This window comes from Microtus oregoni, unplaced genomic scaffold (assembly GCF_018167655.1).
Source record: "Microtus oregoni isolate MIOR12 unplaced genomic scaffold, Mior012 000011F_ref0000422, whole genome shotgun sequence".
Taxonomy (NCBI): domain Eukaryota; kingdom Metazoa; phylum Chordata; class Mammalia; order Rodentia; family Cricetidae; genus Microtus; species Microtus oregoni.
This window is the reverse complement of record NW_024543070.1, coordinates 18,193,604-18,200,060: the sequence shown is the minus strand read 5'-3', so window position 1 is coordinate 18,200,060 and position 6,457 is coordinate 18,193,604.

The following is a 6,457-nucleotide window of genomic DNA, read 5'->3' as shown; positions in this document are numbered from 1 at the left end:
TCCCAGGTCAGGGCTCTGCAGATGGTAACTAAGAAATAGAACCAGCTATTCTTTGGCTAAGGGGGCCTGGCCATACATACAGAAGGGAAAAAAATGTCCCTGGGCCGAGAACAAGGACCAAGGTAAGAGAGGTGATTGTCCTGCTCTGTGTGTGACATGCTGGTAACTATATTGACTCTCAACCCATCCTGTGGCATTATGCTCCCATCCACCCCTGTTGAGATCGGTCAAGCCTTGACCTGAGATGCGACTACGTCCTTAGCCCCATAGGTGACTCGTGTTGGGGAATCTCCTGTCTGGAGCTCCCAGTTGGTGGCCGAGCACAGACATAGAAACCACTAGAAACCGCTTGCTTGCTGAGTGCCAAGAAGGCCTTCCACAGAAGATCCCTTCAGACAAGGGCAAGAGGACCTTCAGACAGATGGAACAGCCAGGAAGACAGGACAGCAAGCCCGCCTCAAAGGGAAAGCATGGAGGCTTTGGGTCTCTTCGGTGTCTGGGAACCCTCCTATGGCAGGTTTCCTGAACAGGTTAGGGTGTCCCCTTCTGGGCTTCTAACTCAAGTCCTGGCAGTGACCTAAGAGGTTAAAGTACAGTTTTGCTTCGGGGCCTGCCCAGGAGCTAGGGATAGGGGCGCCAGTTACCCCGTCCCTCCCTCCTACTCCAGAGATGGAAGTGTTTGGCAAAGCAACAAGGCAGCCTTTGTGTCCCTCTGTGGGTCCAGGCACGTCTGGCCCAGCCTAGGCGGCTGCTGGTTTCAGTGCCCTGTGATCCCAGTCAGGCGGGGCCGGGTGGGGCACGCAGGGTGTTTGTCCCGCCTTCCCAACGTGGCTGTCTCTTGTCCCTTGCTCTCCATCAGGGCTCTGCAGGTGGTAAAGCCTGTGCTGGAGACCCAGCCAGGTAGCAGAGGGTGGTTGTTGACACAGGGTGAGGGTGTACAGCTCGGCACATGCCAGGCTCCTATGTGCTATGTGACAGAGCCAGTGCAGAGTGAGCCCGTGCGTGCATTTGGGTGAGGACGCGATTCTGGGTGTGAGGGTCTGGCCTGAGGCACATGAACAGCCCCCAGCCTGCTCAGAACAGAGCACCGCTGTCTTGATTGCACCAACAATAAGGCCTCTTTCTCAGCGCATAATGTCCCCTCTGTATTGTCTGCGGCACGGCCTTGGTGACGATAATTTTAAGGCCCAAATCTTTCTCATGGTTGGGGGTGGGGAGGTCTGCCTTGTGTTTTGGGTGTCCCCTATAGACTTGCACCCTCATGGGGGCAGCAGAGGGAAGCAGGGGACTCCTAGGAGCCTTTGCCAGGAGCCCCTATCTGAAAAGTCTGTGATCCCCTCCTGATCTGCTACTTCCTTTCAAACCCTGCCCACCAGACTTCAGAGGCCTGGGGACTGCTTTAAAGACACTGATTCTAGCAGCCCCCTTTTCGGCCACTGCTGGCCTCTACAGACCTATACATTCTCTATGTCCACTCCTGGGTTTTCCTTCCAGTGGCTGCCAGCTTCTGCGTTCTCAAATTCTTCTAGGTGATTAAGAATGCTAAGACCCCCCCCCCCCCAAGAGTCTTTGGTGGGGTTCAATCCATCGGCGTTCGCCATGATAGATGGTAGTGCAGCTGGTTTAGTGACAGAGCTTACACGGACAGAGTGTAAACTGCTGGGATTGCTCCCCAGAGAAGAACATGCGTGCGCGCTCATACACACTCCATTCACATTAGACACTAAACGGAAAACTTAAAGACATTGAGCTGTTTATTTAAAAATAACAATAGGGAGCTGGGCGGTGGTGGCGCAAGCCTTTAATCCCAGCACTCGGGAGGCAGAGGCAGGCGGATTTCTGTGAGTTTGAGACCAGCCTGAAAAAAAAAAATAACGATAGGGCTGGGTGTGGTGGCACACGTCTTTAATCCCAACACTTGAGAGGCAAAGGCAGGTGAACGGATCTCTGTGAGTTTGAGGCCAGCCTGGTCTACTGTTCTACACAGTGAATCCCAATAGTCAGGGTTATGTGGAGAAACCTGTCTCAAAAACAAACAAATGGGGACTGGAGAGATAGCTCAGCAGTTAAGAGCCCTGGCTGCTCTTCCAGGGGACCCACGTTCAATTCCCAGCACCCACATGGCAGCTACAACTGTCTATAGCTTCAGTTCCAGGGGATCTGACACCTTCACACCAATGCACATAAAATAAATGTAAAGAAATTGAAAAAAAGACAAACAAACAAACAATAATAAAATCACAATAGGATTTGGAGTGTGGTAGTCCACACTTATAAAAATACGTAGGGGGTGGCTCAGAGGTTAAGAGCACTGACTGTTCTTCCAGAGGTCCTGAGTTCAATTCCCAGCAACCACATGGTGGCTCACAACCATCTGTAATGAGATCTGGTGCCCTCTTCTGGCCAACAGGCATGAATGCAGATAGAACACTGCATATATAATAAACAAACAAATAAGTCTCAAAACAAAACAAAAACCCATCACTCAGGAGGCTGAAGTGAGAGGATCACTAGCAATTCAAGGCCAACCTGGGCTACAGAGAGAGTTCAAACGCAACCTGGGACTACTTAGAAAACCCTGATTCTGGGGGCTAAAGAGATGGCTCAGTGGTTAAGAGCATTGCCTGCTCTTCCAAAGGTCCTGAGTTCAATTCCCGGAAACCACATGGTGGCTCACAACCATCTGGAATGAGGTCTGGTGCCCTCTCCTGGCCTGCAGACATACACTCAGACAAAATATTGTATACATAATAAATAAATAAATATTAAAAAAAAAGAAAACCCTGATTCAACTCAAATAAATTGAATTAAAGCTTCATTAGACCTAGGGATGTGACTCAGTGATACAACACTTGCCCAGCTTTCAGGAGGCCCTGCATTTGATCCATGGTGCTGTGCAAATGAAACAAACAACAACAACAACAAGGCCAACCAAATAAAGACAAAGGAAAGTTCCATCACTTGAGGTTACAGTTGACACTTTTCTCTTTTCAGGTTTGAGACAGAGTTTCTCTGTGCAGCCTGCCTCTGCCCCCAAGGACAGGGATAAAAGGCTCACATTACCACGCCATGCCACATCCGACTATGAATTTTATTTCTAATTAAAAATATAGTTTTGCATATAACTGTTTGGTCTACATGTACGTCTGTGCACAACGTGTGTGCCTAGTTCCTTGGAGGCCAGAAGGCAGTGGACTGGCTGTTTTGTTTTCTTCAAGACAGTCTCAATAGTCCAGGCTGGCCTTGAATTCTCTTCATAGCTAACCCCTGATGAACCTGCTTCTGCCTCCCGTGTGACCCTGTGTGACAGGATCATAGCTGGGTCATCACACCTTAGGCAATTAGTTTATTGTTTTTTGTTTTTGTTTTGATAGAGTCTCACCTAGCCCAGGCTACTATCAAACACACTGTGTGACCAAAGATGACCTTGAACTCCTGATCCCTCGTGCCAGGGTTTTTAAGGTACTGGAGATGGAACCAGCATGCTAGTGCTACCAACTGAGCTACACCCACACCCCAACTTGCTCTTTTTAAATTATTATTATTATTACTATTATTTAAAGATTTATTTCTGCTTTTATATGTATGAATGTTCACCTACATGGATGTGTGTGCACTGCATATACACAGTGAAGTTTCAAGAGGGCAGGAGGTGTTGGATCCCATGGACCTAGAGTTACTGATAGTTGTGAGCTGCCCTATGGAAATCACACGTGAGTCCCCTGGAAGAGCAGCCAATGCTCTCACCTACTGAGTCACATCTCCAGCCCACCAATGAGTTTTTGTTGGTAAATTTTAGCCCATTTGCCTAACTACCATTTTTTTTTTAATGCATTAGTTTAAAGACACAACTGTGTCGGAGCCCTGACTGACTGGGAATTTAGTTTATAGACCGGGTTAGCTTGGAATTCTCAGACATCCACCTGCCTCTGCCTTCTGACTGCTGGGATTAAAGGTGTGTGCCACCACACCCATTATGCCTGAATCTATAACACTATGAATTTACTGCTCGCTTGGACAGTCTGTTCCCTGAGCTATGTGGATCTTTCAATTGTCAACACACTTCATTTTACTGTATTAAATAACCATGTTCATTGATATCACTTCATTATATCAGGGATGTTCCAGAAGGGGTAAAGCCTATGTGATGTGTATAAATCCAGCCTCCCAGGATAGAGAATAGAACTCTATCATCAGCAACAAATATTGTCCGTTGTTTCCTTGAAGTGAGTGACCCATTTCATTGTTGTTGAGGAAACAGCTGTCAGATATCAGAATCTGAAGTTTGGGGTTTAAACATTTTTTGTATGCTTTTCTGAAATGGGGTCTCACATTGTGGCCCAGACTGGCTTCTAACACCGGCTTCAGGGCATATTTCTTCCTGAGCTTTTACTGCAGCTGGGGCAACAGATGCATGACTCCACACCCTGCCCCTGAGTCTTTCTTATCAGGTTAAAATGGAGTCCCACTCTTTGAAAAAGGGGAAGAGCACCAGGAGCTAGGGAGATAGCTACTTCCCATGCAAGGAAGAGGGCCAGAGTATGGATCCCCAGAACCAATGTAAATGCTAGTTGGGCGTATGGCCTGCCTACAGTTCCAGTCTCACTGGGGATCCCAGAGCCAAGCTGTCTATCCAGACTAACTGTACTGTAGAGCTCTGAGTTTGATTGGAGACTCTGCCTCAGTAACGTGCAAGAGAGATGGAGCATGATTCGAACATTGACCTTGGGCCTGCACTCTCACACAGGTACACTCTCATACACATAATACATGCCCACATACTACAACATATGCATACACACACATGCACACACACGCACATGAGAAAATGGAAAGAAAGTCAAGTGTGGTGGCACACAGATTTTATCCCAACACTCAGAGAGGCAGAGGCAAGTGGATGCCAGTAGGCTAGCCTGGCCTACAAAGCCAGTTCCAGGAAAGTCCAGGCTATTACACAAAGCAAGCAAAAACAAAAAAGGAAATAAAAGGCTTGTTGATGGGCCAGTGAGATGGCGGAGTGGGTTGGGTAAAGACGCTGGCTGAGTGAGCTAGAGATCTGAGTTAGATTCCTGGAAGCCATAAAAAGGAGAGAACCAAATGAACGAAGTTGCCCTCTGACTTCCTACACTCCGGCACTGGAACCCACCGTCATACCATGTGTGCACAGAATAGCGGTAATAATTTTGGGGCTGATGAGGTGGCTCACAGGTAAGAGCACTGGCTGCTCTTCCAGAGGACCCAGGTTCAAATCCGAACATCCATATGGCAGTGCACAACCATCTGAAGCTCTGTTCCAAGGATCCAATGCCTTCTACTGGCCTCCTGGGCACTGCAGTGCACACACATACATGTGGGCAAACATGCATATAAAAGCAGAAATCTTTAAATAACAACTTGAAAAGAGCTAGTTGGGGTGTGGGTGTAGCTCAGTTGGTGGAGTTAGCATGCTGGTTCCATCTTCAGCACCTTAAAAACTCTGGTATGGGGCTGGAGAGATGGCTCAGAGGTTAAGAGCATTGCCTGCTCTTCCAAAGGTCCTGAGTTCAATTCCCAGCAACCACATGGTGGCTCACAACCATCTGTAATGAGGTCTGGTGCCCTCTTCTGGCCTGCAGAAATACACATAGACAGAATATTGTATACATAATAAATAAATAAATTAATATTTAAAAAAACAACTCTGGTGTGATGTCACATGACTGTAATTTCAGCACCTAAGAGGTAGAGGCAGGAGGATGAAGAGTTCAAGGTCATCTTTGGCCACACAGCGCTTTTGAAAGTAGCCTGGGCTAGGTGAGACCCTATCAAAAACAAAACAAAACAAAACAAAAAAATAACACAAGCAGACAAATAAGCTAATTGCCTAAGGTGTGGTGACCCAGCTATGATCAGGAGTTAGCTATGAAGAGAATTCAAGGCCAGCCTGGACTGTGGAGAACATCTTGAAGAAAACAAAACAGCCAGTTCACTGTCTTCTGGCCTCCAAGGACTCTAGGCACACGCGTTGTGCACAGACGTACATGTAGACCAAACAGTTATATGCAAAACTATATTTTTAATTAAAAATAAAATTCATAGTCTGGCATGGCAGGGGGTGTATTCCTTTAATCTCAGGACTTGGGAGGGAGATCGAGGCCAAGCTGGTTTACAAATGAGTTCAAGGATAGCCAAGACTGTTTATTACACAGAGAAACCCTGTCTTCTTGGCATGTGTGAATTTCCCAGGCCATCTCATAAGGCCTTAAATAGATGTGTATTCAAGGTTGATATTTCATAAAATGACAGTTTTACTGATTCGCTTCGTTCTTAAGTGAAACCAACTTTTCAATAATTCCTAGCAGACTGGATGGTCATTGCCTTGATCTGTATAAAACACCAACAACCCTCTGTAGCTGGCACCATTAGTGCTGGTGTCAAAAGATGCAGAGGTTGATCTTGACCATTCCTAGGAATCCCC